Raw genomic sequence first — 21,272 nt, 5'->3', positions numbered from 1 at the left:
TACCATCCACTTGAGCACGGATCTGCAGCAACTTCAGAAAATCCCTGGATCTTCGGACTGCTGATACTTACCTGCTACATTTCCTGTTCATTCCGATCTACTTACTGAAGTCACTGCTGCCTGTTTGCATGCCGCCAGGACACCTAGGAGAAGAAAGCACATGTAAGAACCTCTATTTGACTCGCGCCCAGAACCATCTGGACTACTCCTCACGTCTGCTCATGGGGAGGGAGCCACTAACACACAGCTGGAGGCTAAAGACTGGGTGTTTTCGCCGGACATCTGAAGGTAAGCTTTACACCCCATTTGAACTGCAGGTAGCAAGCTAAAAGGACCAACAATACACAAAATGTATTTCCAGAGAGCAGTGTTGAGTACGTTTTTTACAGTGCCATCTGTTTCCAAGGAGAGAGAGTGCAGCATATGTACCAGGGAGGTAAAAATGTTTGCGATGGGAGTCTCAGCGAGCTGTTGCCAAGGCACGAAGCTACAAGGTCGAATGAGCTGTTCGTAGCTGCCAAGCTGTCTGGTTTAACGAGAGAGCTATTGTACCAGAGGGTGTCTCGAGTGTGCACATCACAAGTTGCTTCGACCAATAAGGTGAATTTATTTTTGTAACAACTTACCCGAATATAATGGGTAAATCCCCATGCAGCATTTTCTGCTGACTTCGTCATTATGTCATGCCTCAAGGGGTTGTATTTAGATATGCAGGTGACCAATGGGGAAACTAAATAGTGGTGTTGCTTAGATTTTTGTATAAGTGATTAGCCAGTGGGGAACTTGGAATTATGTTGTATCTGATATGTGTCACTTATGCCAATTTTGAGATTTTCTGCTGTATAACCTAAATAATGACCGTGTCCATCGAGTTGTTAGTTCTCATGACATGCTGCTTCCAACCGCATGTTGGGGTGGTGCAGCAACACTGACTCCAAATGTTCACAGTTGCTGCCACCAATGGCACTGACTGGGTAGGTTTGTCAGGTTCATTGCCTGTTGCTTGGCGAGGCATGCCAGACAATGACGTTGTGTGGCACCCTGGTACTGTGAGGTGCTAGCTCCGGCATCGTTACCACCTCTGGAGATGGATGTGGTGGCAGCCAGGTCACTGTTTGGATCAGTGGTGTTGGAGGACTCATTTGACTTGTCACTTTCTTCCCACTGCTGTACAATTTACAGAAGAAAGCACAGTCATCACTGTTGACAGTTTTCATCAGTGGCTCGTCAAGGTACTGCCACAGATAGGACCACCAGGGCTTTTTGAAGGAGGGAGAGACCGTTGCTCCCCAGTTCAGTCTTGCAAGTGATGTCTGTGTCTGTCTTGGCGGCAGAGTCACTCTGATCTTCCCTCTGTGGATTCAGGCCACCATCATCCCCACTCAATCCTACTCTGCTTTTGAATGCGTCATCTGTAGGCTGTCTGTCTCTGCTACGCTTTCCTTCACTCTTGCCACCATCTACAGGCCCTTCGGACCCACCTCCCTCTTCCTCCCAAACCTCTCCTCCTTGGGGAGTTTAACATCTATCTTGACTCTCCTGACCTGGACACTGTACTCTTTTGTGATCTCTGTGACTCTCTTTCCCTCTGGCCCAACTTACTCTGCCGGGCACACTTTGGATGCTCTCATCTCAACAGACATCACTCTCTATGATCTTCTAACCACCCCTCTCTCCTGGTCTGACCACTCTCTCCTGGTCTGACCACTCTCTCCTCTCCCCTTAAGCTCCTGTTGATGCCTCTGCCTGTACTGCCAGTCTCTTCTGTCCTTCAACCGATAAAGCATGTGTCAGTCACTGCCGTGACCACTACCTTCATTCCTCCTCCTGTCCCTGTCTTTGACTCTACTACGGACTATGGTCTGGCTAACCTCCTTGTTTCTATCTCACACACTTGGACATCCTTGCCCCCGTCATGAGGATCTGCATTCAGCCTGCCTCCAAACGCAACTTTCGTCATGACTCTGACTTGGAAGCTTTGAAAAGCTAGTGCAAAGCTGCTGAGCGTAAGTGTCAGGCTTCAAGTTCATCCTCTGACAAACTGGCCTGCTGCCTGCTCCAAAGGCAATATTGTCTCGCCATCTGCTCCAAGAAGAGGGCTTATGTCCAAGCCTGCAATACTGAAGCTACCAATAACACGCCTGAACTTTTACAAATCAGCATGGAACTTCCCAATCCTCCTGCAGTCTCCTCCTCCCTCTCATGCCCTCTGCGCGGTACTGGCCTTGCACTTTGCCAAATCTCAGGACACCCTGTCCTCTCTGTCCTCCACCACCTACCCCCTCCTCTCTTGCCTCCCTTGACCCCCCCTTCTCCCTTACTCTACTCCTTCTCTCCCTGTGCACCGGATGACTTTTCTAGAGTAGTCTGCTCTATGAAAGTTTCCTCTAAACATGTTCTCCCCTGTTCCTCCGGAACCATCAAGTACAACATCACCTCTCTAGCCTCTGCCTTGGCTGACCTCTGTAACCATTCCTTTGCCACTGGCTCCTTCTCTCAAACACGCACTTGTGCACCATCTCCTAAAAAACCTGTCTGCCAACCCCTCTTGCCCGGCAAACTGTCATCCTATCTCTATCACCCCTTTCTTGGGCAAACTCATGGAGAAGCTGGTCATCCTCCAACTGATCCTTTATACCAAAGCGACAGGTTGCCTCTATGATCACCAGTATGGTTTCTGAACATCCAGAGGCATGGAAACTGCTCTCCTAAACACTGTGAAGATTTGATCTTGAACCTGGATTCTAACTCCCCCTTGGTCCTGATCCTCTTCAAACTTTCTTCTGCCTTTGACACAGTCAACCACTCCAGCCTTATAAATTGACTGCATGATACAATAGGCACCATGGACTGGACACTGGCATAGCTGACCTCTTTCCTTTCAGACCGTCCCTCCCAAGTCCATTTGGGCCTTTTTCTATCCTCCACCTCACTCTCTACCTGTGGTGTCCCTCACGGCTCAGTCCTATCATCATGGCTCTTCAATATCTACCTCGCTCCTCTGTCCCACTTGATCTCCACCTACTTTCCTCACTTAGAGTGTTATACTGATGATACACAACTTTCCTTTAAGCTTCCATCTTCCAACTCCTCTCCTTCCTCTCTCATACCTGAATGCCTGACTACTATCCAGGCGTGGTGCTCTGCCAATGATCTCTGCCTTATTGCCAGCAAGAAAGAGATCCTTCTCATTGGGATGCCTGCTTCCTGGTTCCCTCAACTCTCTGGCCACCCTCCTTGGGCCCTAACCCTCCGTGAGGTAAAAAACCTTGGGGTCATCTTTGGTTCATCTCTCTTCCACTCCGCACATCACAAACCTTGCCATAAAGTCCAACTTTCAGCTTCACCTCCTCAGAGGCATTCGACATTTCCTCACCTTCCCCCAGAAGCTCAATGTCTGTAGAGCTCTAGGATGGATGTCTACAACAACCTCTTCCTCAACCTGCCTCTTTCCTCCCTTCCCCACCTCCAAGTAATCCAGAAAAGGGCTGCAATACTTATCCTTGGCCGCAAGCCCAGGGACTGCTTCTCTCCAGCCCTAAAATCTCTACACTGGCTCCCGGTGACTGCAAGGATCAGATTTAAGACCCTTCGCATCATCCAAAAGACAGTCTGGGGCCTGGGACCTCTCTACATCCAGCCTTCTCTCCCTAAATACCTTCCTGCTAGAGTTCTTCAGTCCTCTAGCTCCAAATCTCTGCAGGTCAGACATTTCTCTAAGCAGATAGTGGGAGGGAGATCCCTTTCCTCTGCAGGCTCCTCCTTCTGAAATGGCCTCCCTGCCCCCCTCAGACTTGATCTTCTTAAGTTCTGGAAACTGGTCAAAACCTTTTCTTCTCCTCGTCCTTCCCATCCATCTGCCACTGCAACTGGTATTTGGTGCCTTTTGAGTCATACAGGGGCCATACCTTCACCAACCATTCTCCCCCAGCATACCTTACCAGCACCTGCCCTCATGTACCCTTCCCTGGACTAGCCCGAAACTGGTCCACCTTGTCCATTGCAGTTGTCTTCTCTTCCTATCCCCTTCGTCTCCTAGCACTTGCCCTCATGCCACCTCCCCCTCAGCACTTGCCCATCCCCTTTGGGGCCCTGAATCCCGCACTTCTTCCCCTTCTCCACCCCCCCTGCACCAGATCACATTTGTCCTTTACACTTGCATGGTAGGATTGTCAGAAGAACACTGTAGCGTCACTGTTGTTATTGTTGTTATTTTGTTACTATTGCTTTTTTCCTATGTTCCGCCACCCACCCATTTTTGTCTTGTTGTGCCTGGAAACACATGCAAAGCTTCACCTCACTGATGAGGCCCGACTAGGCCGAAACACGTTCTGGGGTTGCTGCTGGTACTCTTGTTCAGAGGAGAATTCCCTAGCATTTTGGTGCAGGACTGCCCTAGTGGGTGGGACAAAGACTGATATGCAAATGGATATTTCTCCTCTGTGAAAGGTACAGTGAGCTAAAACGTGGTTGTAGACCTTCCCAAGTGGGTACCTTCCCATAGAACAGGTTATTTGGCCATGTTCGTTATCGGTAGAGGGGCTCCCAGACATTTTTGTGCATTTATAAGAACTTGGGGTTTCACCCTAAGTTACCCGGGGTAATCCAGACGTGGACCCCTTGCTCACTGTGCTTAGAGAGGAACAGCTTCATCTCACTGATAATGCCCTACTGGGCCAAAACACATGTCTGCGGTTGCTGTTGGTACTCTTGTTCAGAGGAGAATTGCTTAGCAATTCGGTGCTGAACTGGCCTTTTGGATGGGATAAAGAATGAAATGCATATGGATATTTGTCCTCTGTGAAAGGTACAGTGAGCTAAAGTGTGATTGTAGCCCCTCCAGAGTGGGTACCTTCCCATAGAACAGGTTATTTGGCCATGTTCGTTATCGGTAGAGGGGCTCCCAGACCTTTTTTTCAACACTTGTGTATAGGTGCCATACAAATGCCCAATAAATAAATAAATAAATAATACACTAGCACCGGCTGAACATCCCTGATGCGCCCCCTGAGAGGATGCTTCTTAGTGACCTCCCCTTGATATGTTCCCTTCACCTGATGAGTAAAGCCCAATTCCTACCATTCAAGGGCCCTCACATGAACCCTCTCTAAAATGTCTTCCCGGCGAGCCTTTAGCTGCTGCCTCCTTCAGTCACTTGAGAAACATGCCGGTGTCCTCTTACTGCGCTACCACCTGCATCGTGGCTTCTTGCTTCAACAAATGTCCAGTCTCTTCTGCTGTTTTGGTGGTCTGCACCACAGGCCTTGACTTTTCTGGCTGCATAGTGGCCTCCACCAAATGCCTTGACCCCCTTCTTCTCAAAATTTGTCAAAATGCTCAGAACCACCCCCCAATTGAGCTTACCATGTGTTACTCATTTTTTCACAGCCCTACTTAACTCACAAAGTACTAGGAAGTGAGTGCCCCAGACTTCCTTTAGGAGATTTGAGGTCTTCGATTGTCTGAACAGACTCAACGATTTAACCTAAGAATCCAGGTTCTTCATTGCAGCCACATATCTGTGCAAGATTACAGAAACAACAGCAAGATTTGGATGGGGATTTGACCACACCAAAAACATAGCAGACTTCTTGCACAATAGAACAAGCATTGACAATGCCAACAGTTTGGGCTTTTGTGTAGGCATGGGAAAGGTACAGCTGTAGTGGTATTGACTGGCCATTGATTGTAGCAAGTGCAAAATGGTGCGAGTTCCTGGGAACCTAATAGCAGTACGTCGCAAATGCCTAATAGCTCTACACAAGCTAAAGCTGTTGGCTTTGCCAGTTCTTGTTTTTAGCAAGGCTTTGGTGGAGGACACGCAAAGTGCTTATAAGCTTATAAAGTGAGTGGCTGAAGGCAGACCTGGTTAAGGCATTAAGGCAGTAGTGGGTTGACAACTCCAATTAAGTCATTAACTGACTGCTTTGTCAAAACACTGGCAGGCACTTCGAGTGCAAAGTTTGATGGTAAGGCATGATTAAAGCGAGCTCAAAGAGTTCCCACGAGTAGGTGGTTTGGGAAGGGAGGGGCAGGAACTGGGTCGGAATGGCCATAGGGATTGGCATAGCCGTGGGCAGTCAATGGGTGAGCAAATTACCAAACAACACCTACAAACTGTGCATCCTTCCCTATATTCCATTTCTCCCCATATGTACTCTAATGCAGTCGTTTTGACTTACAGGTGCCACAAGTGACACCCAATAGCCCAAACTAATGGTGTTCATCAAAGAAATTTGAAAGCCTCACGAGACCCATTTTAGGAAGATCATCCAGGCCTTAGTAGGATTGTCTAATAGCTGGCCCTATTTAATCCGAAATCAATGTGTCTGTGACAAAACGTCCTGTCCTCTCCGGGGACAGCCAATTGGGTTACTCAGGGGGTTGGGTGCCTCCTCAGCCAGTGAATGATAAACTAGGCGGGCATGCGGTGGATCCCCTGTCCACCTTCCTTTGGTCTCTGAAAGGTGACAGGGGATGGTTATATGCAGAATTGCTATGCACTCGCTTCCCAAATGATAAAATCTAAAAAATAAAAAAAAATTAGACAAACACAGTTCCCTAGAAGGAGAACCAAGCGTGTTCCATTATGTATTTTTATATTTTTTTGTGATATGTCATGTTCCTTTATTCATAAACAAGTTTCTCTTCCAGAAAGGCTTTAGTTCCTGCGCCTGTTAATTTCACCCCTTCGGAAGTGAAAGGAAGTCAGTTTCAAAGGTGCGAGAAACGATACATTCCAAGCATGTGTAAAACCACCTTCCTTCGAAATGAAGTTAAACGTTATGAAACATTTCCGGAGCCCTGAACACCAGCATGGGATACAGTGTTGCCGGGGCACGATTCTCCCTCACCATGTTTAACCACTGATTATACGAATGCATCAAACCATTGTCTGACGGCTGAGCATTCACTTGAAAAAGATACAGAGTTACTATTTTCCCGACAACCCCTTATTTCTTTATCTTCAGGAGAATTAGAAAGATATTCAGAGGTTTTACCAGAAGCACTTTTAAACACTGAGAAAGTAGAAGTGCATTCCATTTCCAGGCAGACCAAAGCACTAGCAGAGGGAGGGAAGCACATTCAAAGATGACTGCCAGGCCAGGAAAATCCTTGGGTCAGCCACTCAAGCCCAAAGAAAGTTCGGGTGAAGCCAGGAGCAGCAAACATTCCAGCCCTGCCTCAAATGCAGAAAACAGGCATAAACACTGACAAAGAGCACAATCCAGGGGGTTGGAATCGAGCCCTATAAAACTATGAGACCCCAATCGGCCATTGTGGGTTGTTGGAGTTTGGTGGGGGTTGGCAAACAGAGAAGATTGGAGAGTGCAGAGGCTAGAAAGACTGATGGGGCCGGAGCGACACAGGAGAAAGGGGAGAAGTAGTTGGTGAGTGAGGTTTTGGAATGTAAAGAAGTATATTTAGGGTGGTGATGGTAAGAAGAGTTAAAGCTGATATTAAAGAGGAGGTAGTTACAACAGGAAGTAAAGGTGGTATATTGGAGAGGTTGTAGCAACACCAGATAAATAGGGTATATTGGAGAAGGTGGTAACATCAGGAGGTACATGTGATAAATTGGAGCTGGTGGTAATAGCAAGAAATGAAGGTGAGGTATTGGAGTAGGTGTTAACAGGAGGGGTTAAAGGTGGTATATTAGAGGAGGCTGCAAAAACAGGAGGTGAAGGTGGTATGTTGAAGCAGGTGGCAACAACAGTAAGTAAAGTTGTTACTAAGGAGGTGGAGGTGGTGGCAACAGGAGGTGAAGGCAGCACTCAGGAGGAGATGGTAACAACAGGTTGCAACAGGTTTCCCTGATCGTATTCTTTGGGAATTGGTAACAAAAGGTTGTGAATGTGAGGAATTGAAGTTGTCATAGAGAAGGCAGTGGTACTGTAAGGCAGAAGTGGTAATGAGGAAGGTGATCAAAACAGAGGGAAACTGGGGAACCAGGAAGCCAAATATAGCTTCCCAATAAATCCAATTCCGTCTGGTTAATCCAGAAGATATTTATCTCTTAAAGAGCCACCAGAAGAGGCACCCTCTATCCGCACAGATGAGGGGTTCTATGGTTGGTTGCCACCTTTATGGTTGCCACCCTTCTGAAGGGTGGCAGGCATAGGAATACAACCCTCAAAGGCCCTTGGGTGCCCTAGGGACTTCCTCACAAGAGATAACAGATCCAGTTGACCACACCCACTCTCCACCTACCTAATCCAGAAATACAACCTATGTGGGTTACCCAGCAGAGAACAGATGGATAGAGGCAGAGATGTGTAACAAAGCCCCCTGCCTTGCCTTGGCTCCACGGAAGCATAAGGCTGATCTTGAGTTACCTTGGTACCTGTCATGTGTAAAGGGACAGTTGCATGCAGGACTGATAAAAAGCCCTCCCCAATACATTAAATATGTGTGACCCTACATGCTTGGTTTCTCCCTTTAGACTGTGGTAATGAAGATGAGATTTGCACCAGGCCCAGTCAAGCTACCGTCCATTCCCAATCATGGACGAAAATACAAACTAAGAAATGTCCACTGAACTGCTAGTGAAACACTAGTGATCATGTAGCCACCATTAAGAGTAGAAATGTTGTGTGACACAAGTTGGGCATGAAATAGTTTACACTTATAGAAGTAGGAGGTTCCAGAACACTTAGCTATGGTACACATGCAATAGACATGAAGAACATACACCAAACATGAAGAACACTAACATGGCAGAGAGAGAACAGAAGAGCTGCCATTACCTTGACCAACATCTGCAAGGCCTCACGTCTAAAATACTGCATCCTGACATACAAATTGCTTAACACACAGTTTCCAGGCCTCACGAAGCTCATACAGTAGCACAACACCAAGGTCAATGTACCAAAGGAAGGTTTGCTTGAGAAGCTGAAACCATACTAGATAACATTTCCCAGAGCACACAGCATACAAATGTAAGGTTAATTAGTTTCAATTGGTAGCCATGCAAAATACACACATCCTTGAATACCAGGTGCAGGTAGATACCATGCCAATTGGTCCCACAACGAGTGAACACACAATATATCAAATGGCCATTGAAGGAAAGTGCACACACGTAGAACAGTAGGATCTCCCAATAAATGGTTGAAATGACTTTAACACAGCGGTCCCTCACCACATGATTGAAACAATGATAATTCATTCAAAGCCCAGTTAGATAGTGCACCTGCCACTTTCTTAGTATGTCCAGACACCGCAGCAACAAGCCCAAGGCTGCAAACAGGCTGGTAGATGAACCTTAAACCTGGGAACAAGCTGGGAGTATTATTTTAATTAGATCCTGGCAGTTCGCCCACTTCTCCTTCCCCACCATGTACCTTGGCACTGCATAAAAGTGTCCAAGACCAATTGAACAAATGACTGGCCAATCAATTATGTTCTTCTATCAACTATTGCAGTAGAGTGCCAATCAATAGCAAGAAAGATTGAAATGTATCATTTTTAGAAGGATGTACCTAGGAGGAGTTTGTAGTTGTGAAGGGACCAATAGTAAAAGGTTCACTTATAGAGAACTATATGTTCTATACTATATAAACAAATCAAGTTAGAGAGTAGAAGTTTTTGATGATAATTAACAATAATTAACAATAACGTCAGTATGACAAACTACTTTGTTTAAAACCTTGGTGTTCCTAATGCCATTTTAAGATTGTCTTTGGTACGTACTCCAAGCAGCTGTCTGTATTTGAAAAAAGCTTGGGTTCTTCATGCACTTGGAGTTACTCTAGTATTGCGTTTGCATTCCTTATTGGTATTTTGGCCTATCTTAACAAGACAAGCGCAGGTCCCTAAAGGGAGAAAATAAGCATGTTCATTTAGCACCACTCTCCAAGAAACTCTTGAGACTCATGCTGCTCTTAATTTCAAACCCACATCTGTGCAAAGAAGGTCAGTTTCAAAGCTAAGAGGAAAGATATATCATGAAACGTGTGTAAAACCTTGCAGGGTAGAAAGAAAGTCATTTCAAAGGCTTTATGAAACATCCCCACAGGTGACCCAAATGTGTCAATCCATTATCGTCCAGTCGAGCATTCACTGAGCAATGATACAAAGTTACACTTATACTGGCAATCAGTAATTCCTATAACTTCATGAGAAACTGAACAACATTCAGGCCCCTATTCTCATGTAGGTGTTAAATACTGAAAAGGACGTTAAAAGGCTTAATGTCATGCCCACTGTGAGGGGGCACAAGTTGTGCCACGAGCAGGCTCCCACCAGAACCCTGAGGGTCTTAAAACCACTGCAAAAGGGCTCCTGGAGCCAGTACTGGCACCTTTAGCACCAGGCTCATATGTAGGAAGGAAGGGCTGTTCAAACTAGGTCCCATTTATGTACATGGGCCTTTAAATCCAACATGGAAGCACCCACACAGTCTAGTTCTAACAACCAAGCCATGCGGTTTAGTGTTTTGGGTGTGGCAGGCCTGGAACGACTTTCCCTGGTACTACTTTACCTGGGCTATATAAACCACACCCTGACTGCAGAACATGCTTTGTGTTATTCTGCAACCAGCAGCGTGACGCTCAGCTCCTGGTCTTCAGCATCTTCCTGTAATCCTGCAAGAACAAGAACAAGATTATTCTGTTTTACCTGAGAAAACACCATCCAGCACTCAGCATCTCAAATGGGCTGCAATCTGTGGAAACCGAGAGAAGAAGAAACATCACTCACCTGTGAGTACTAGCTTAAGGACTTCCGGAGAACTGCTACCACAGCTGCTGTTCAAACATTGCGAGCTGCAACAACGAGAAAGGGAAAAACAATATTACAACACGGACTTCCAAAACATTGAATTCCATCAGTCTTACCTGAATTCCATCGCGCTACGCTACACTTCCATCCGGAGCACCACAGCAACATCTGCAAAGGAAAAGAGACATATTCAGGTTCACTTTCAATATTAAACAACCACACAGTGCTGTACTACCTTAACGGATTCTTGGGCCTGTTTTTCATCGCGCTCTCATCCACTCGCAGCACCACAGCAGCGTGTGAGGAGAAGAAGAAGAAAACACAGGTTAGCTTCAAAAGACAATAAAGGCGTTGCGCTTCGTGCTTTCTCTTACCTAGAAACCTGCTCTCCATCCGGCACGCCAGCATCAAGACCTTTGCACCCGAAAAGAAGGAGATAAAGACATTAACAAATTCCCACCATAAACAGAACAAAGACTTTCAATTAACAAACCTACATGCCTGCTCATATACACCCGTGTTCATATACACCCGTGTGATGTATATGGACACTTTCATGTACACCAATGCAACGTTGAAGCTGCTCGCTTGATGTAAATGAAAGTGTTCATATACAACACATTGGTGTATTTGAACACTTCCATTACACCAAACCTAGCAGCTTCAACTTTGCATACTGCAACGTTGAAACTGCTTGCTTTAAATGAAAGTGTTCATATACACCACACGGGTGTATATGGACACTTTCATGTACACCAAAGCAAGCAGCTTCAACGTTACATTGAAGTTGCTTGCTTTTGTGTACATAAGTGTTCATATACAACACATGGGTGAATTTGAATACTTCCATTACACCAAACCTAGCTGCTTCAACGTTGCATACTGCAACGTTGAAGCTGCTCGCTTTGGTGTAAATGAAAGTGTTCATATACAACACATGGGTGTATTTGAACACTCCATTACACCAAACCTAGCAGCTTCAACTTTGCATAGTGCAACTTTGAAACTGCTTGCTTTAAATGAAAGTGTTCATATACACCGCACGGGTGTATATGAACACTTTCATTTAAACCAAAGCAAGCAGCTTCAACGTTGCATGCTGCAACTTTGAAACTGCTTGCTTTAAATGAAAGTGTTCGTATACACCATAAAGGTATATATAAACACTTTCCTATACACCACAGTAAGCAGCTTCAACATCCTGCAATGTTGAAGCTGCTCACTTTGGTGTATAGGAACGTGTTAATCTGTGTTCTCGGCAGCATTTTCGTAAAATAACAAATCTGTCGTTATTTTACAAACATGCTGCCGAGATTGGATTGCGCCCGTAACAACTTAAAACAGGCGCAATCCTCACAGATCACTGTCGTGCTCTACATGGATGCCCAGCCCCACCTGAGAATAGCAGTGGAGCCTGGGCGTCCTCTTTTGGCGCCGTGAATCGTGCTGTTTAGCACCTTCACAGCGCCAAGATGAGAACATGGGCCTCAGAGGTTTCACCAGGTGCAGATTCACATGCTTGAAAGCAGAAGGGAATTGTTTTCCTAGTACTAAGCACAAACACACACAGGAAAGTGTGTTCCTTGGGCCCGATTCTCATCATGGCGCAGTGAGGGTGCTAAATAGCACGACTCACTGCGCCATTTCTTGATGCCCAGGCACCACTGCTATTCTCATGTGGGCCTGGGCGTCTTCACAAAGCACGACAGTACTTTCCCTGTAATCCGCCTGTTTCTAACGGAAACAGGCGGATTGCAGAATCTCGGCAGCATTTTCGTTACATAACGAGGGAATCGTTATTTAATAAAAATACTGCTGAGATGAAAACAAAAAAGCATGTGCTGTTTGGGTGTGCAGATGGTGACAGGTGGGTCCTGCACTGCATTTATTTATTTTTGTTACCAGACGAGTGCATACTGCCATCCATAGTAAAACCATGGATGGCAATATGCACTCTTCTGCAAACTAAGATGCAGTGCAGGACCCACCTGTCACCATCTGCAAACCCAAACAGTTGTGTGCTTCTTGTGGCACTACTCCTGTGCATGTGCTTCTTGTGACACTCCTCCTGTACGACACCAATTTGGTACCGTACTTCGGCGACAATTTCAGGCCGTTCCAAAATTGGAGGAGTGCCACAAGAATACCCATGCAAAAGTGGCACAATCAGTCCGACTTCGGAAGATTACGCCACCTTCAGAATAGGTCGTAATTACCGAAAATGTCATTAGCACTTTTTACGACATTTTCGGTAATTAACACCAACTTGAGAATCGGGCCCCAAGAAGGCTACCAACCAAATAATGATATGGGCAGGGCCCTGAAGCACAAAGTAAGCCCAGATGAAATTATGCACAGCAGCCAATCCCAGCCTTGCCCCAATTATAGAACATAGGTGCAGATACTCTCAAGGAGTCCAACATAGGGGTAGGAACAGATTGGGTGATTATAGTGCATGATTTTTGTATATAAACTGTTTTTTAAAAAAGGAATCATATGTTTTATCCCTTTATGATGACTTGAGATGCATTTTTCTACTATTATTTATAACGTATTGTTAGCTCCTAGTGCTACCAATAAAGAGTGTCTTATTATTGATGATCTTATTTTTTTATGTAATGGCTTCCTGCACACTTATAAGACTCGTGGGCTGCAATGAAAAAAGCCATCAGCGATGCTAGAATATGTTCACACTCGAGCAAAAGATACTCTTGCAAGAATCGCAGGTCAAAAAACAAATTGACAAACGAGTGGAGTTATTTAAATGATGCCATGGCAACCTGTTGCTTCCTTATAGTATCCATAGCAACCCAGATGAAACCAATAAATAAGAAAAATATGTATGCATGTTGTTAACGTTTGTTCAATGCAAGATTCCTGGTTGAGTGTTCTGAGGATTCCAACAGCAGGGGGATGGGGACTACTGATGGGAGTATTCCCAGTTCTCTGCTCCTGGCCCCCCAATAACGTGGGAAAAAAAGCATATATTCACAGCCACAGCCCAGAATAATAGTTAATGAAAGAGACAAGCATCCTCTTTAACGTGCAGGCTGTATGATTATACAGGAAAGCACCAGAACAGTGTGAGAAGTGGGCTTACCCCATTGCAGGGGCAGCAGCACATACCGATAGCGGGTGACATTGTTGCCAATCCCCTGAAGAGGCTGGTTGCCTACTTTGCTCCTACACCGATGGTGGGTGAAACAGCTGAAATTCGCTCCTCAGAGAAAATGGTCAATTCTGGGGGAAATGTGCCTGCTTCCACTTCCACCTGTGGCGCACAATTGCTCATTTCAGGCATTTTCCCAATTGACATTTTCTTATTTGCCCAAAATGTATTTTTTTGCCCAAAATTTCGGGTAATTAAGGGACTGTAAAAGGTTTCTTCCCTTCCAAATACCTAAAATTGCAACCGAAACCCCAGCCATTTTAATTAAAAAACGAAATGCGAAAAAAAAGTGAATTGTGTAAAAGAATGTTGTCCACAGGCGAAGCGAAATTGGGAGAAAAGTTTGCTGATTTCCCTTCAACAGCGGTAATTTAGTTCACCTCTGGCTGCAACAGTCGCAACAATGTACAGCTGCTGGGAATGCGAGCTTTCTGCACACTTCTCATCCAGCATTGAGGATCCATAGGGAAGTCGGCAGTGTTGGAGCAGCTGCTGGCTGTATGTAGCCGGCTACTGGGAGGCTTAGGAGGCCTCAGAAGCCACACTTGGACCTTATACTCATTCCAGCAGAGGACATCGAAGCCACGGTCCAAGTTCCGCACACGTAATTCATAAAGGATAGTCTTGAAAGCGTCAGCATAGAGCCAGGAGGCTTATCTCTAGGCACACCCACTTTCCACATGCACAGTGGATAGGTGTGCCTATAGGAATAGCAGTGGTTATGCATTACAAATGATGGAATCGTGAATGGTATACCTCCTTTGCCTCTGTAAAGTAGCATGGGCTGAGAGCAGGTCATACTCTCCAGGCGAGTGTGAGTCAGCACAGAAGCATCTGAAACAAAAGTGCTAGCTATAGTGAACAACAGTAATTCGGGGCTGCTGATGGTTTTGGACATAGCAGCCTTCGATTTGGTGAACCATGACCTTTTAATAAAAAGGCTTAGAGAGGTGGGGCACTGTTCTGATACAGCAATCAAATGGATGGATTTATTTCTTAACAGGATGTTGTCCTAATGGCATCTGGGTGTGGATGCATGATGGTGATGTCACCTGGGCATCTGTGTGTGGATGCAGGATGGTGAGGACCTCTGGAACCTAGAGTGTTGGTGAGACAGTGGTTCTAGGTGTGCTACAGTGGTAGTTGGAGTTGTTGTGGTGGATGTACCCGTAGATCTATCATCTGACTTACCTGTGCTCACAATCGGGGATAAACTTACCTGTAACGTACCGCCTGACTCCAGCGTGGTGTGTGAGCCTGAGAACCCTATTACTTCACTGGCGACGAGGATGTCTTGGCTGCTAGGAAGGAGCAGCAGGGGATAAGGTGCTGCCTTCCCAGGGCGACATCCATCCAGGAAGGTCCCACGTTTTAAGGTGCCTGGGGACGCAGCCAGGAGGACCGGCAGGGTGGAACAGGAACATGGCTGGGTGGCACCAGTTATGCTTTAAAACTCCAGCGGACGTGAGCACCGGAGTGGGGGCAGAAGTGGCAGAGCCTGTTGATCTGGCGGCGGAGTGTGCGGGGGACGCCACAGTGACTTTGGCTGATGTGTCAGGTGCGGTTGTGTCTGCGCCTCTGCAGGAGCTAGTGGTCAGTGAGGAGGATTTGCAGGACCCTGGCGGTGTTGCTGGGGCCGCGGGCGGAGACATAATGATGACGTGGGCTGCTGTGTTAACCACTGCATGCAACTGACGTTCTGGTCAGGTGACCATTTGCAATGTGCCGGGCGCAGTGTGTGTAGCAGATTTTCAACGGTGCCTTGAACAGCGGAGATGGCGTTCAACTGGCACTATGGAAGAGTCTTGTGGACATACTCAGGAGTTGTGGAGGGTGCTGCTGATCAGGAGAAAGGAGGCCGTTATGGACACAGAAGTTTGTCCTATGCTTGGGTTCTCCACAGAAGGTATGTCGTCGATGGCGGTGAGGGGCAAGAGGTGTTGTGACGTGCTGGGACATCTGAGCATAGAAAAGTCTTGCTGTGTGGAGAGCCAGGTGGATACAGGTCAGGAGTGCACTGTGTGTCTGAAGAGGGCGCTGCACGGGGGGTATGTCTGTCCACCTTGCAAGACTTTGATGGGGAATCTTAAGGAGATCGACCCTGATTTGTGGAACTTGTACATGCTGCTCAAGGATCTCAGTGTTACAGATGAGGAATAGTGTGTGGAATGAGACCTGTTTTCTTTTTATAATTGCTGTCTCTGTGTTGTGGCCTTGGGAATTGTAGAGCTAGTGGGTTGGATTATGGGCTGAGTTAGTGTCTAAGGCCTGTCAGCTGATATATGTTGTGCTCATGTTTGTAGCCTTTGCTGTTTAGGACATAGTTTCAGGTGTAGGTGGACTCGTGAGTGCAGGGGTACACTGAGAGTTTGGGACATTTTACTTGTGGTTTCATTGTTGGTTTTTAATTATTGTGACGTTGCTTTTCCTTTCGAGGGGGCCATGTGCACACGTGGGTGCGGGGATGCACGGGTATGTTGGGTCTTATATGGATTTATGGGTGTGGGGATGCATGGATTCTGTTTATTTTAACCATTTTGAACATGAGGGTGCGGGGTAAACGCTGGGACTCGAGCACTGGGACACGAGCAATGTAACTCAGGTGCTGGAAATGATTGTTGAGTTTTGGTTCCATGTTTTGGGGCGAAGCACATTACAGGTAGTTGCATGTTTTCATGTTTTTATGTTTTGTGTGTTGTTCGTATGGGATTTTCCCCTGGTGGATTTGGTGCATTTCTCGGGATGATCGGGTGGGTTTAGTTTAGTTTATTACTTGCATTGCGCGCCAGACCTGGGGGCATCAGGGCGCATTGCATAAGACATCTTGCTTGGTTACATAGGGTACATATTCATACATAGGTACAATCCAATATTACATAAAGTACAGTCTGGAGTGAGAAGATAATGATTAAACAAAATAAAATTGAATACTATATACATTTAAGGTAGCATATTATCATACAATGGTCCATAGTGTCCAATCCAGAGTGAAAGATGTTGCCTAATCGTTAAACAGAGTAGAATACTATGTACATTTAGGTAACATATTGTATGTGCAGAGGTGGAGCCGGATGTGGCCTAGGAGCATAGGCCAGATTGCTTATCTGATTCTTTGATCCGGTTTATGAAGTTCTGCCGGAATTTTAGGTAAGGCTGATCTCGCAAAGGAGGGGGTAAGGAATTCCACATTTGGGCTGCCTTTGCTGGGAAGCTGTGCCCTCCAACTCTAGAGAGTTTGAATCTTGGGACCAAAAGACAATTGGCGTAAAAAGATCTGGGTGGTCTTATAGCAGTTTTTCTGGTGAATCTCTCAGTAAGGTAGCAGGGAGCTGCATTATTGAGGCATGTGTGTGTGAGAGAAGCCATTTTCAACTGGATTTTGTCCTGCGTATATAGCCAGTTGTTTGATTTTCTTATTTCAGAGATATGATCTCTCCTGGAGATTCTGAGGGCAGCTCTTAATGCATTTTTGGAGGAGGTGGATTTTCTTGATAGCATCCTTCTTGGCCCCACAGTAAAGGGCATTGCAGTAATCCAGCTTCGACAGAACAAGCGCTCTTGCCAAAGTGATGCAACTATTGTTGGACAGGAAGGGTTTGGCTGCTCTGATTAATTTACACGTATATGCTGTGGCAGAGGCCATTGAATTGATCTGTTTCTTAAAGGAGAGGGTCGAATCAAGGTAAAAACTCAGAGTTTTAACCTAGGTAGCGACCGTGATGGGATTGCTGTCAATGTTGAACATAGAGTATTTGGATCCCAGTTTTTTGAGGGTTGAGGAGGTGCCCAGAATAACGATCTCAGTTTTGTCATCATTCAGTCATAGTCCGTGAGTGGCCATCCATGCCTGGATGATGAGATATATCCTGTTCACCAAGGCCAAATCCTTGTCATAATCAACAGTAAGAGGTAGGAGAATCTGAGTATCATCGGCATAGTTAGTGTAGGTGAAACCAAGAAGGTCCAGATTATCAAACAGGGGCTTAGCGAAGATGTTATACAAGGTGGGTGAGACGCAGGAACCCTGAGGCCCTCCACAAGAGATGGGGATGGGGTCTGCAGCCGATGTGGGGGAGAAGACTCTCATAGTCCTGTTGTTGTGAAATGATTCAATCCAAAATATGGCTTCATTAGAGAAATGTGCTGCTGAATCCAGATGTCTGCAAAGGACCCCATGTTCCACGAGGTCAAATGCAGCCGATAGGTCTAGGAGCAGGAGGAGAACTGATTTCCTTTATCTCTAAGCTCATTGATTTGACTGGCGATCGCCCAGCAAGTGGTTGGATTCCAGGTGTTGCTGAATTTGTATATAGGCCATTTTCTCTATAATTTTTAGAAGCAAGGGCACTGTTGTGATTGGGCAGTAGTTGGTAGGGATGGCAGGGTCTAATGTCTGTTTTTTAAGTAAAGGAAGCACCCATGATTCTTTAAGGTTACTTGGTATGGTGCCAGAGGAGAATGAGGCATTGATGAGTTTTGTGATGAAGGGGGCCAGATCTCTGGCAGCATCCTTTATCAGTTGGGCAGGGCATTGATCTCCCTGACAGTTAGTGGGTCCTGAGTGTTTTTGCAATGAGGTGCTGCGGGGTTCAGGATGGCCCCGGTGGGTTCTGGGTGTTTTGTGGTATGCAATGAGGGGCTGTTGGGCTCAAGATAGCCGGGTGGGTCCTGTGTGTTTTAGCAGTGTGGTGCTGCCGGGTTGGTATTTTTGGTGTTATGTCGTTGTGCAGTGAAGTGCTGTTGGGTTCAGGATGTGCGGGTGGGTCCTGATTGTTTTTTCAGTGAGATGCTGTCGGGTTGATATTCATGTTTGTGTTTTGCATCAAGCAATTTCTCCTCTATCTTCTTTGCCAGGCGTCAGGCTCAGGTCATAGACTTGTTTGGGTTGTGTTGTACTTAGCATTTTTCATGTTCCGTTATTTGGCTGCTTACTGGTAGTCGCATCATTGGGGTTTGCTTGGTGGGTTGGAATTTGTGTTTGTGGTTGGTTAAAGGAGGGAGTGACGTTGGTGAGCTGTTAGTTCCAATAGGCTGGTGTTTGGGACGTGTTTCTAGTTGGTGTTTCTAGTTGGTGGTTGGAGCTGCACTTTGGGCTTCACGTGTTTCCAGTGGGTAGTTTAGCTGGAATGTGGATTTCATTTGCTTTTGGACTTTTACTTTGGAGTTTTTGGTTTTATCTTGGTGTACCAGTTCCAGTGCTCCATTTTTCCTGGAGTTTGTGTGTTTTCAGGTTTACTTGCCATGGTGTTGATTTTCACATCTACGCATACCAGTTCCAGTCTTGTATATTTTTCTCTGGAGCTTGGGCGTGTTCAGGTTTGCTTCATCATTCTTGTTATAAGGTTTTGTTGTTGCTATCAAGGTCATAGCATTGCAGGGTTTTCATGGGATCATTGTGCGTATGTGTGTCTTTTATGGTGTGTTGGTATTGTGGTGTGGGGTTGACAGGCATGCACAGATCAGAGAGTTTTGTTGTTGGACTTAATTGGCCTGCGTGCTGGCCACACGTGGATTGTGCAAGAAATGGTTGGTAATGTAGTGGATTTTCTCCTTTTGTTTATTAGGGAGGGAGACGTTTTGTAATGGCACCTGGGTGTGGATGCAGGATGGTGATATCACATGGGCATCAGAAGCCACATTTGGGCCTTATACTGGAGTGTTGGTGAGACAGTGTTTCTTGGAGTGCTACAGTGACATTTGGAGATGCTGTTCTGGCTGGGGTGGATGTCCCAGTATTTCTATCACCTGACATACCTGTGCTCACAGTTAGGAATAAACTTACCTGTAACTTACCTCCTGACTCCAGTGCGGTGTGTGAGCCTGAGAACCCCACTACTTCAGATGTCTCAAATCCACTGGAGAAATTAAAGCTCCAAACTAGAACACATAGACTGTGGAGTTCCACAGTGGGCCTGTTTATCCCCATCACTATTTAATATGTTATGTCGACTCTTGTTTGACCTCCTAGACACGATGTGTATTCACTTTATGAACTATGCAGATTACAGCTCGTCATGGAATTTAGTTGGGACTACAGCAAGGACTCAGAGGAGGTTTTACATGTCTATGAATCTATCAAGACATAGATGTCAGAGAACAGATTATGCATACATGGATCCAAGACGGAGTTCCTTATATTCGGATCCACTCAATCAAGAGCTAAGCTGAATGCTGAATATGTAGGCTTCTGTATTGAACAACAGATGATTCACACCTCTACCGAAGTTAAAACTTTGGCCATAATAATTGAATCCTCACTGGGAGCAGAAGCCCATACCAGCAGTATTGTTAAGAAAGCACAATACAATCTTAGGCTACTTAGGCTTATCAAGTCCTAACGTTCTCAGACCAACTGCACTATGTTAACAAAGGCAGTACTTATGCCAAAAATAGACTACTGCAATGCCATCTTGGCTGGGACAAGTAAAAGATATATTCCCAGGATGCAGGTGCTGCAAAATGATGCGGTCCACATTGTTAAAAGCATCCGAAGAGGGACTCCTGTTAGTGATTGAGTTTAAAATGAATACCATCACTCATAAATATTTATACGGTTCAGCCTCTATGTATCTCCAGGACAGTATTCAATTGAAACAATCCAAGAGGATCACCAGGTCAAGTAACACTATTCCCCTTTGTTACCCCCGTACTAAAGGAGCTAGAGGTAATGGCCGCTCTTTTCCAGTGCTCGCAGCTGCTGCGTGGCATAAATTGCCTGAGGAATTGAGGAATATCCCAGACCTTCATACGTTTATGAAACAACTAAAGACAACATTATTTAGATAAAGTGAATTTCTTCTATCCTCTGATCTGTTAGCCTTGGCAAATCTTTTTTTGCACCCTGATGCCTGCGGGCTCCAGTGCCCTACAAAAGATAACACATGAATAAATAAAAGTAATACAGTAAGTACCAAAACAAAAGAAATGTCCAATCAAGGTTCTATAAAAACATGACATTAATTAAGCTAAAAGAACACACTAACGGGGGGGGGGGGGCGCTGTTGCGCTCAGCGAAGATGGCCGCCTGATTTTCGGCTCCATTCTGTGAGGCACCCTTTCGTCGGAATTCTCCTGTTTGCCCCTGCGCTACGATCATCCGACACTCCAGAGGGGCTGCTGAAGAGTCGGGGCACCCGCGGTTCAACCGCCGCCCACGGTGCCGCTCCTGCTGCGGAGTTACGACCCGCCGCGGGCTGGGCGGGAGCGGGTGCTTCCCCGACCCCGCACTTGGATCCGAGGGATCGCGTTGGAGTCCCGCGGCTTGTGGCCTACTGAGGGGGAGGGGCGCTTCACTCGGTTGCGCGCTCGCCCTCCCCCACTTGCTACGAGGGCGGCTGGCCTCGTCCTACGAATCCTGTGGACACCGGGTCCGGACTCCAGA

This window comes from Ambystoma mexicanum, chromosome 7p (genome assembly GCF_040938575.1).
Source record: "Ambystoma mexicanum isolate Mex_15411 chromosome 7p, UKY_AmexF1_1, whole genome shotgun sequence".
NCBI lineage: Eukaryota > Metazoa > Chordata > Amphibia > Caudata > Ambystomatidae > Ambystoma > Ambystoma mexicanum.
The sequence above is the reverse complement of the archived record's forward strand: the minus strand, read 5'-3'. Positions refer to the sequence as shown.